The 12,361-nt window shown below is 42.1% G+C and overlaps 1 protein-coding gene and 1 pseudogene across 2 annotated transcripts in view; one reads left to right on the top strand and one right to left on the bottom strand.

Moving 5' to 3' along the window:
* Positions 1–12,361, top strand: part of LOC307182689 (coiled-coil domain-containing protein 3) — a 101,648-nt gene that overhangs the window by 16,970 nt on the left and 72,317 nt on the right. The window lies entirely within an intron of this gene.
* On the bottom strand, positions 8,616–9,706 carry LOC307182760 (large ribosomal subunit protein uL24-like; annotated as a pseudogene). Its single transcript has one exon. The product of its transcript is annotated as a large ribosomal subunit protein uL24-like (transcript).

The following is a 12,361-nucleotide window of genomic DNA, read 5'->3' as shown; positions in this document are numbered from 1 at the left end:
CTAGGTCCATCCACCTCACTACAAATAACTCAATTTCATTTCCTTTCATGGCTGAGTAATACTCCATTGTATATATGTGCCACATTTTCTTTATCCATTCATCTGTTGATGGACACTTAGGTTGCTTCCATGTCTTGGCTACTGTAAATAGAGCTGCAGTGAACATTGTAGTACATGACTCTTTTTGAATTACAGTTTTCTCAGGGTATATGCCCAGTAGTGGGATTGCTGGGTTGTATGGTAGTTCCATTTTTAGTTTTTTGAGGAACCTCCATACTGTTCTCCATAGTGGCTGTATCAGTCTACATTCCCACCAACAGTGCAAGAAGGTTCCCTTTTCTCCACACTCTCTCCAGCATTTACTGTTTGTAGATTTTTTGATGATGGCCATTCTGACCCGTGTGAGGTGATACCTCATTGTAGTTTTGGTTTGCATTTCTCTAATGATTAGTGATGTTGAGCATCCTTTCATGTGTTTGTTGGCAATCTGTATATCTTCTTTGGAGAAATGTCTGTTTAGGCCTTCTGCCCATTTTTGGATTGTTTGTTTGTTTTTTTGATATTGAGCTGCATGAGCTGCTTGTAAATTTTGGAGATTAATCCTTTGTCAGTTGCTTCATTTCCAAATATTTTCTCCCATTCTGAGGGTTGTCTTTTTGTCTTACTTATGGTTTACTTTGCTGTGCGAAAGCTTTTAAGTTTCATTAGGTCCCATTTGTTTATTTTTCTTTTTATTTCCATTTCTCTAAGAGGTGAGTCAAAAAGGGTCTTGCGGGCTTCCCTGGTGGCGCAGTGGTTGAGAGTCCGCCTGCCGTTGCAGGGGACACGGGTTCGTGCCCCAGTCCAGGAAGATCCCACATGCTGCAGAGCGGCTGGGCCCATGGGCCATGGCCGCTGAGCCTGCGCGTCTGGAGCCTGTGCTCTGCAACGGGAGAGGCCACAATAGTGAGAGGCCCGTGTAATGCAAAAAAAAAAAAAAAGGGTCTTCCTGTGATTTATGTCATAGAGTGTTCTGCCTATGTTTTCCTCTAAGAGTTTTAGAGTGTCTGGCCTTACATTTAGGTCTTTAATCCATTTTGAGTTTACTTTTGTGTATGGTGTTAGGGAGTGTTCTAATTTCATTCTTTTACATGTAGCTGTCCAGTTTTCCCAGCACCACTTATTGAAGAGGCTGTCTTTTCTCCATTATATTCTTGACTCTTTTATCAAAGATAAGGTGACCATATGTGTGTGGGTTTATCTCTGAGCTTTCTATCCTGTTCCATTGATCTATATTTCTGTTTTTGTGCCAGTACCATACTGTCTTGATTACTGTAGCTTTGTAGTCTAGTCTGAAGTCAGGGAGCCTGATTCCTCCAGCTCTGTTTTTCTTTCTGAAGATTGCTTTGGCTATTCGGGGTCTTTTGTGTTTCCATACACATTGTGCAGTCTCTTTGTTCTAGTTCTGTAAAAAATGCCATTGGTAGTTTGATAGAGATTGCATTGAATCTGTAGATTGCTTTTGGTAGTATAGTCATTTTCACACTGTTGATTCTTCCAGTTCAAGAACATGGTATATCTCTCCATCTGTTTGTATCATCTTTAATTTCTTTCCTCAGTGTCTTATAGTTTTCTGCATACAGGTCTTTTGTCTCCTTAGGTAGGTTTATTCCTGGGTATTTTATTCCTTTTGTTGCAGTGATAAATGGGAGTCTTTCCTTAATTTTTCTTTCAGATCTTTCATCATTAGTGTATAGGAATGCAAAGGATTTCTGTGCATTAATTTTGTATCCTGCTACTTTACGAGATTCATTGATTAGCTTCAGTAGTTTTCTGGTAGCATCTTTAGGATTCTCTATGTATAGTATCATGTCATCTGCAAACAGTGACAGTTTTACTTCTTCTTTTCTGATTTGGATTCCTTTTATTTCTTTTTCTTCTCCGATTGCTGTGGCTAAAACTTCCAAAACTATGTTGAATAATAGTAGTGAGAGTGGGCAACCTTGTCTTTTTCCTGATCTTAGTGGAAATGTCTTTCTTTTTTCTTTTGTATAACTTCTATACATATTTTCTTTGTGGTTACTAAGGGCTTAAGTAATATATCGTGTATCGAATAGTTATGACATTCTGTTTTAAGCTGACAACTACTTTACTTCACTTGCATACAAGAAATCTTGTCTTTTCCCTCTCCTCCCCACCACATTATATATTCTTGATGTCACAGTTTACTTTGACCTTTGTATATTTGTTAACATTCAGTTTTAGTTGTTTCTAATACTTTTGTCTTTTATAGTATATAGTAATAAAATATTGTTTTTGTCTCTATATTTACCTTTATCAACTAGTTTCACACTTTCTTATGCTCTCATATTTCTAATTAGTGTCTTTCATTTCAACTTGAACTACCTTTAGCATGTCTTATAAAGCAGGTGGTAAAGTTTCTTAGCCTTTGTCTGAGGAAGTCTTTATCTCTCCTTTGTTTTTTTATTGGAGTATAATTGCTTTACAATGTTGTGTTATTTTCTGCTGTACAAGGAAGTGAATCAGCTATAAGTATACCTATATCCCCTCCCTCTCGGACCTCCCTCCCACTCCCCCCATCCCACCCAGTTAGCTTGTCATAGAGTGCCGAGCTGAGCTTCCTGTGCTTTATAGCTTGTTCCCACTAGCTATCTGTTTTATGCATGATAGTGTATATATGTCAATCCTAATCTTTCAGTTCGTCTCACCCTCCCCTTCTCCCACTGTCTCCACATGTCCGTTCTGTACGTCTGTGTCTCTGTTCTTGCCCTGCAAATAGGTTCATCTCTACCACTTTTCTAGATTCCACATATATGTGTTAATGTACAATATTTGTTTTTCTCTTTCTGGCTTACTTCACTCTGTATGACAGTCTCTAAGTCCATCCACATCTCTACAAATGACCCAATTTCATTCCTTTTTATGGCTGAGTAATATTCCATTGTGTATATGGACCACATCTTCTTTATCCATTCATCTGTCGATGGACATTTAGGTTGTTTCTATGTCCTGGCTATTGTAAATAGTGCTGCAATGAACATTGGGGTACATGTGACCTTTTGAATTATGGTTTTCTCAGGGTATATGCCCAATAGTGGGATTGCTGGGTCGTATGGTAGTTCTTTTTTTAGGGAACCTCCATACTGTTCTCCACAGTGGCTATATCAATTACATTCCCTTTGTTTCCCCCCCCCGCCCCTTTTTTTCCCCTTTGTTTTTGAAGGACAATTTTGACAGAATAGTGTTCTTGGTTGGCAATTCTTTTTCTTTCAATATTTTAAATATATATATCATTCTACTCCTTTTGCCTGGCAAGATTTATGATGAAAAATCCTCTGATAGTCTCATTGGAGTGGGTATGGGGTTCCCTTCTATGTAACTAGTTGCTTTTCTCTTGCTGCTTTCAAAACTCTCTTTGTCTTTAACTTTTGAGCCACCCTTATATTCTCATGATAAATCCCATTTTTTATATATTGATGGATTTAATCTGCTAATATTTTGTTGAGGATTTTATACATGTATGTTCATGAGGAATATTGGCCTGTAGTTTTCTTATAATAAAAAAGGGGGCATCAGGATAATATTGGCCTCACAAAATAAGTTGGAAAGTATTCTTTCCTCTTCTGTTTTTGGATGAGATTGTGTAGAATTGGTATTTTTTTCCATTAAATGTTTGTATATTAGCTTTCTATGGAAAACAATATACCACATAATGGGTAGCTTAAACAACGGAAATTTATTCTCTCTCTGTTCTGGAGGCCAGCATTCCAAGATCCGTGTGCTGGCAGGGTTGGGTTCCTCTGAGGTGTCTGTGGCTTGCACATGGCCTCCCTCTTGCTGCCTATTCACAGGGTCCCCGCTCTGTGTGTCAGCATCCTTAGTGGCTCTCCATTTGTCCTAATCTCCCCTTCTTATAAGGACACCAGTCAGGTTGGATTAGGGCCCACCCTAACAGGCTCATTTTAACTTAATGACTGCTTTAAAGGCCCTGTCTCCAAATACAGTCACATTCTGAGGTACTGGGGTTAGGGCTTCAATATATGAATTTTGGAGGGACACAATTCAGTCCGTAACAGTTACGTAAAGTTTATCAGTAAATAATCTGTGCCTGGAGTCTTCTTTTGTTGGAGGGTTTTAAACTACTCATTCAATTTCTTTAATAGATAGGACTGTTTAGGGTGTCTGTTTTTCTTGTGCCACCGCGGCAATGCAGATCTGAGACTGGGGTTGGTGTAGTGCGAGGCTGGGTGAGGAAAGACAAGAAAAAGAGAAGAAAACCAGGGACTTCCCCCTTACTGTGTAGTACAATGGGGCTCCTTTACTTGATGTTCTAGATAGAAATAGGAGATTTCTCCTAGAGTTTTTGCTGCATAGTTCAATGATTCTGCCCCCTTTGATTCAGGTCCCATAGCCTCTAGTTGTTTAGTTTTCAGAGTCTTCAGGTAGTTGCTTTGTGTATTATGTGCAGAGATTTTGACATCAGTAGGACTCATAGGCTACATGCAGTTTCCTTCATCTTGACTGCTACTGGAAGCTGATGTTCCTGTTTGACTGGGCCCATCAAGAACATCTGGTCAATCTTGCATAGGACATACTGCAGGGGGGGAAAGAACAGTATTTATTTCTTGATGATCAAAAGCAAATAGGAATGGGAAAGAGGATTGTCCTTTTTTTTTTTTAAACATCTTTATTGGAGTATAATTGCTTTACAATGGTGTATTAGTTTCTGCTCTATAACAAAGTGAATCAGTTATACATATACATATGTTCCCATATCTCTTCCCTCTTGCATCTCCCTCCCTCCCACCCTCCCTATCCCACCCCTCTAGGTGGTCACAAAGCACCGAGCTGAACTCCCTGTGCTATGCGGCTGCTTCCCACTAGCTATCTATTTTACGTTTGGTAGTGTATATATGTCCATGCCACTCTCTGGATCTGTAGTTTTTAAAGTGAAATTCGAGCCCAAATGGGTCAAGAAAATCATAATTCAGTTCATCCAAATCTTTCATAAAGCCCTAGAAGTATTTGATTTAAAACGTCCCTGGAACTTTGCTTAGGCAGTCTAGGTTACCACACTATTTGTTCAAGAACAAAGATATCCCTTAGGGATGGAGGAGTATAACGTCAGTTTAACAAGTATTTGTGACTTGTTAAGTGTAAGTTAAGTACTTTTTCTGTATTTAGTCTTCTTTGATACCTCATCAAAACTCAAAAAGTGATAGTTTCTTAAAAGTTAGTTACAGTGCAGAATCAGAAACCTTATCAATGAACTTTTTGTATTCCTACATGAAAATCCAATAGTCTTTCTTGTGCTTTGAATGGATTTTTTTAATCCATGCATGATTTTTGTAACATGATGAATTGACCATGTGAAAAATACTCGTTCGGAGTTATACAGATGTTGAAAACATTGAGACTTTTAATTATACAATATTAAAAACCCCTTTTCATCATTATCACCATTGATCTCATCAGGAAAGTCTTGAAGCAATGGAAAAATGTCAAGCATGCAGTAGCAAGTTTTCTGAAATTCTAATTTTTGCGTGAAAGCTCAAATTTTATCAGTGGCAGCAAATACTGCTAGTTTTCCTTGAAGTGAGAGGCTTATTTATTCATTTTCAAGAAAATGTCTATCAAATACTCAAATCCATAGTTTTTCTGTCATTCATCCTTTCAAGTAAAAATAGTCTTTCACAAAGAAAGCCACTAGTTCAACTCAGAACTCAGTCACCTAAGTACTCTTCCTTGAGACAACCACTGTACTTTGATAAGCAGCAGAAGTGCTTTCTGTGCTTCTGAATTTCTTCAGAATATTAAAAACGTGTGTACTCAAGGGCCAGGATTTAATTAATGGTTTTTACTGCTTCATCAAGGACGTTCTTTTTTTTTTTTTTTTTTAAGACTTTCTGATTTGGACCATTTTTAAAGTCTTTATTGAATTTGTTACAATATTGCTTCTGTTTTATGGGTTTTTTTTTTTTTTGTGGTATGCGGGCTTCTCACTGCCGTGGCCTCTCCCACTGCGGAGCACAGGCTCCGGACACACAGGCCCAGCAGCCACGGCTCAAAGGCCCAGCCGCTCCGCGGCATGTGGGATCCTCCCAGACCGGGGCATGAACCCACGTCCCCTGCATCGGCAGGCGGACTCTCAACCACCGCGCCACAAGGGAAGCCCTGTTTTATGTTTTGGTTTTTTGGCCCTGAGGCATGTGGGATCTTGGCTCTGCGACCAGGGATCAAATCTTCCCCTGCATTGAAAGGTGAAGTCTTAACCACTGGACCGCCAGGGAAGTCCCATCATCAAGGACATTCTTAAACTGCCTTTTTCTTTTCTGCCCACACAAGGCACTGAAAAATATAATGCCTCTTCGTGTCATTTGGTCTGCTGCCTTGATTTGCACTAGGTGCCAGCAGTTTTACTCACCTTTGCTTTTGCACCAACAGTGCAAATGTCAGCACAGTGAACAAGACATCTTAGTATTGTTCTGAAAATAGTTTTGATTTCATGGGCTCCCCTGAAGGATCTCTGGATCCCCCAGGAATCTGCAGACTTGGAGAACCACTGCTCTAGACCAGCTAGGTGAATGGCAAACTAGGAGGTGTTACCTGAACTGAGTGTGGATGGGGGACACTTCACATTCTGAGCTGGGAAGGGGGGATGTGTGACCTCGCAAAGGGGCCCAGAATTTCAGAAGGCCTGGAGTCAACATGGAGCTTGGAATGGTTTCAGCATTTCAGCTTGGAATGGGCTTCTGGCAGTGAGAGTAGTGGGAGTTGCATAGACCAAATTGTGGAGGGTGATGGATACCTATGAGAAGAATTCAGGGCCTGGGATTCAGCAGATGTGGATTCTAATATGGTCTGTGCCCACTGACTAATGTTAATCTTGGGCAAATCCATTCACTTTGATGGATGTTTATGCTTAACACGTAATTAATATATGCTCAATAGGTATCTTGTTCATTGAAATTAAATAATTTCATCTCTGGAAAACGAAGGGGTTATATTTTATTTCTCTGAGGGTTCTGTAAACACTGAACGTGATTCTGTTCTTATCACAGTGGAGTCAGTTGAAACTCAGACAAACTGAGGAATGTGGGTGGACAGTGATGGAGCCGGAAGTGGGATCAGGGTCTCCGGGCTTCAAGTTCACGCTATTTATGTTCTCCATCCTGCCTGCTCCCTGGTCTCCTGCCTCCCAAAGCTGAGAGATTTTCTTCTCATAGACTGTTACTTCCCTGACGCACTTCCTACTTGCTATCCTTCCTTTATGCAGCTGGTCTGGTTTTGTCCTTTGATTATGCCGTTAGTGCACACTTTTTTGTGTGTGTGTGTGTGACACTTATCACAAATACAATGGTTTATGAAAATAGTGGTTCACTATTCATGACCCCCAACCGGGATTTAAACTCCTTTTTACTGGTTGTTGTATTCCCAGGACCTAGCATGGTTCTGTCACATGGTAGGCATGGGTACCAAAATACAGAAGAGGGTTGTAGGGCTTCCCTGGTGGCGCAGTGGTTGAGAGTCCGCCTGACGATGCAGGGGACACGGGTTTGTGCCCCGGTCCGGGAAGATCCCACATGCCGCGGAGCGGCTGGGCCCGTGAGCCATGGCCGCTGAGCCTGCGCGTCCGGAGCCTGTGCTCCGCAATGGGTGAGGCCACAGCAGTGAGAGGCCCGCGTACCGCAAAAAAAAAAAAAAAAAGAAGAAGACGGTTGTAAAGTATCACATGAGTGGTGTAGGCAGTAAAAGCTTTAGGAAGTCAGAGAAAGGGGAGATCAATGGGGCTTGAGTATCCCAGGAAGATTTCAGAGAAGAGAGGGGGCTTGATCTGGACCTTGTAAGATGATCTGTAATACAGTTGACCCTTGAATGACACAGGTTTGAACTGCACGGGTCCATTTATATGCAGATATTCTTCAGTAGTAAATACAGTACTACACGGTCCATGGTTAGTTGAGTCTGAGGATGCACAGGGCCAACTATGTTATACGTGGATTAACCCCCGTGTTGTTCAAGGGTCAGCGGTTTACTGTTTTCAAAGTACCTTTTGTGATATCAAGGATCATGCTATTTACCTATCCTCTAGTTGAATGTTAGTAACTTTTAGATTGCCATTAATAGGTCATTCATTGGCCAGGTAGAACCAGAACTGTGAAGGAGGTAGGGTGGTGGTCTTTTTCATTCATTCATTCCTTCAGACCTTCACTGTACACATATTTATTGAATACCTGCTATATGTCAGGCACTGGGAATACAAAAGAAAAAAAAAAGAGTCCCCTGCCCTCCTAGAGCTTACACTGTAGTGGGATGAGGGAGAGACAATCAATACATCGATCAATACATCAGTCAATAAGAAACATGTCAGTTAATGATGTTTGGCAAAGAATTAAGAGGGTGGTAAGTGACAAAGAGGAATTAGCAACTACTTTAGGCTGAGGGGGTGACACCTACACTGAAGTCTGAATGACAGGGCAAGCTGTACAAAGGTCAGGTGGCAAAGCATTCCAGACAGGAGAAGCAGCCAGTGCCGCTGTGCAAGACCCCGCTAGGCATGCTTGAGGGATGGAAAGGTGTGAAGGGAGCATTGTTGGTGGGGACGAATGGAATGAGATGAGTCTAGAGAGGTGAGCAGGACCCGGACCATTTAGAGCTTTCTAAGCAAGGTCAAGTTTAGATCTTTGTGCTTCGGGGAGCTGTTGAGTGGAGTGATGTGCTCTGAGTGATGGAGGCAGGGTCTAGGGGACAGCGGTGGTGCTGGAGAGGTATGGCTGGATTCAGGATATGTTTGGAAGTGGGGCTTTTCCTGTGTTCCTCCAATTGTTCCCTGATCACAGTCTGCTCTTCTATCCCCACTTTTTAAGGCTTTTCCTTTTTCCTCTTCATATAGGGCCTCAGCCACCCCAAGGTGTTGGCTAAGTACCATATTTTGGGTTGCAAAAGTTACACTTCATTTTGGGAATATTTGCATCTTAATTTACTAATAATTTGCCCTTTTTTTCATTTTTAACAGTTTTTAATGAAAGTTGTATTCAAGATTACTTTATTCCTGCATCTTCTCAATTGTTTCTTCCTGATATTTGCCCTTTTCCTTTCCTACTTGGTGAGATTTGGCTTTACGTTCGAGGATCTTTTTGCGGTCTTCCTCCAGTTTTAGTCTGGTGATAACCACCTGGCTGGGGTGAATGCCCACATGCGCAGTCGTGCTGTTAGCGTTCTCCCACTGCACTCGTTCCACGTAGATGACATATTTCTTCCTGTAAAGCTGGACTACTTTGCCAATTTGCTGCCCTCTGTAGTACCCTTGTACAACGTGAACTTCATCGTCCTTTCGGATGGGCATGGATCGGACATTGTACCTCTGTCTCAGCTCTTTAGAAACGGGAAGACATAATCTTCCTGCGAATGTGGGAAGGCGCATTGAAATGCCTTTTCCTGTTCTCGCTTGGGTCAGAGTCACAAAGGGATTGCACTTCATTTTGACCGCTGGTGCTTCAGCAGTGGCCGCAAAAGGGAAGAGAGCAGTAATTTTTAAAAAAAAAGTTTAAAGTGGCAATTTGCGTCTCGTTAAGGTTTTAGGATGAGTCTTGGTTTCTAACTCTGACTCAGTACGAATTGTGATTTTGTATATCACTTAGCCACTCTGAACTAAGTTTCCTCATCCGTAAAATGGATCAGATTATGCCTCCTATGCATCATTCATAGCCCTGTAATAAAAAGCAACTGAGGGGCTTCCCCGGTGGCGCAGTGGTTGAGAGTCTGCCTGCCGATGCAGGGGATGCAGGTTCGTGCCCCGGTCTGGGAAGATCCCACATGCCGCAGACCGGCTGGGTCCGTGAGCCATGGCCGCTGAGCCCGTGCGTCCCGGAGCCTGTGCTCTGCAACAGGAGAGGCCACAACAGTGAGAGGCCCGCGTACCGCAAAAAAAAAAAAAAGCAACTGAGATGATGATTTTAAAAGTACACAGTTGCAATTACGTGTGAAACGTTGTCTTGGCTTTCATGCCCCTGTGTGTACCCGTTCTCCATCACCTAGCTTGCAAGAGTGATAATAAAAGATCTTGAGGCAGGCAGGCCTTTATTCCATCAACAGAGATCTTTGATACTCCTTACGTTCTCAGCATTGTATGGTGTATTATGGAGGATATGGTAGAGGAAGATGACCTGGTGTCTGAACTCAAGCATCTAGTTAGAGAGATACAATTAACCCATGTGGAAAGATGGATACTGCTGCAGGGCCTTATGACCCAGTGGGAAGGATTTGGATAAGTGGAGAGAAGATGAATTCAGACAGGAAAGAGCATGAATGGAAGCCCGGAGATGAGGATGAGGGTAGGTTAGGATAGTAGAGCTGCACGCGGGGGATTAGAGGACAAGTGAGGACACACAAGTTAGTGGGTCTGCACCGGAAGTTCCTGACTTGTTCTCAGGTGTATGCAGTTCACACTAAAAGGAGGATTCCTCTGACATGTTGTAGAGGTGATGGTTTGTGGCTGTACTGTGCAGGCTGTCATTTCTTCTTGACTCCTGCCTTCAATTCTGACCTTTATTGAAACACAGTCATTACTTTTAAGCATTGACTAATACCCCATGTAGTTACTTTAAAAACCCCACACGCTTCTTATTTTGGAATAAATATAGATTCACTGGCTGTTGCAAAGAAATGGAGAGAAGTCTTTGGTACCCCTCACCCATTCTTCCCAGTTGAACATGTTGTATAACTAGTGCAATAGCAAAACCGGGTAATGACACTGGTGAAATGCCCAGAGCTGAGTCACCACTTACACATAATGCACTTGTTTGTGTGTGTGTAGCTTCCTGTTGCTATCAGCACAGTCAAGATACAGAACCGTCCCATCACCTCGGGCTCCCTCGTGGTACTCCTTATAGCTACAACTTCTCCATTGTCCATTCCCAAACCCTGGTGGCCACTCATCTGTTCTCTGTCTCCAGAATTTTGTTATTTCAAGTGTTATATCAGTAGAACCATACAGTTTAAGGAACTTGCTGAGATTATTTTCTTTCTCTCAGCATAACTTCCCTGAGGTTCATCCAAAGTTGTTTTTCTTTTTATTGCTGAGTAATACTCCATGGTATGGTGGACCATCATTTGGTTAACTATTCACTCACTGAAAGACATTGGTTGGTTTTGAGTTATCAGCTATAATGAAAACTGCTCTGAACATTCATGCATAGGTTTTTGAGTGGACAGAAGTTGTCATTTCTTGGACTTCCCTGGTGGCGCAGTAGTTAAGAATCTGCCTGCCAGTGCAGGGGGCACGTGTTCGAGCCCCGGTCCGGGCAGATCCCACATGCCACAGAGCAACTAAGCCCGTGCGCCACAACTACTGAAGCCTGCACGCCTAGAGCCCGTGCTCCACAACAAGAGAAGCCACCGCAGTGAAAAGCCCGCGCGCAGCAACGAAGACTCAGTGCAGCCAAAAATAAATTAAAAAAAAAAGGTGACTTCCCTGATGACACAGTGGTTAAGAATCCGCCTGCCAATTCAGGGGACACGGGTTTGAGCCCTGGTCCGGGAAGATCCCACATGCCACGGAGCCACTAGGCCCATGCCCCACAGCTACTGAGCTTGTGCTCTAGAGCCCGCGAGCTACAACTACTGAGCCCGCATGCCACAACTACTGAAGCCCGTGCGCCTAGAGCCCGTGCTCCGCAACAAAGGAAGCCACCGCAATGAGAAGCCCGAGCACCGCAAGGAAGAGTAACCCCTGCTTGCCTCAACTAGAGAAAGCCCGTGTGCAGCAATGAAGACCCAGTGCAGCCAAAAATAAAAAATAAATTTTTAAAAAAAGGGTATGCCACTTAAAAAAAAAAAAAGTTTTCATTTCTCTACAGTAAATGGCCAAGAGTGTCATATGCCGGGTCATCTGATGAGTTCATTTGTCATTTTAAAGGAAACTTGCAAACTGTTTTCCGAAGTGACTGAATCATTTACATTCCCACCAACAATGTATGAGTGATCCAGTTTTTTGCATCATTACTGTTTGCTATTATCACTATTTTTAATTTTATCCATTCTGATAGGTGTGTTCTCATTGTGTTCAAATTTTTTTTAGATGTAATTCACACACCATAAAACTCACCCTTTTAAAGTATATAATTCAATGGTTTTTAGTATATTCTTATGTAGGTGCAGCTATCATCATTATCTGTATTTCCAAAGCATTTTCATCCCTCCAAAAAGAGTGACAGGTACCCATTACCAGTCACTCCCAATTCAGCCTTCTTCCCAGCCCCTGGCAACTACTATCCTCTGTCTCTATGGATTTGCCCATAGAAATGAAATCTTATAATATATGGCCCTTTGTGACTGGCTTCTTTCACTAAGCATAATGTTT

This window comes from Stenella coeruleoalba, assembly GCF_951394435.1.
Source record: "Stenella coeruleoalba genome assembly, chromosome: 2".
Lineage (NCBI taxonomy): Eukaryota > Metazoa > Chordata > Mammalia > Artiodactyla > Delphinidae > Stenella > Stenella coeruleoalba.
Note: the sequence above shows the minus strand (reverse complement) of the source record. Positions and strands in the feature narration are given on the sequence as shown.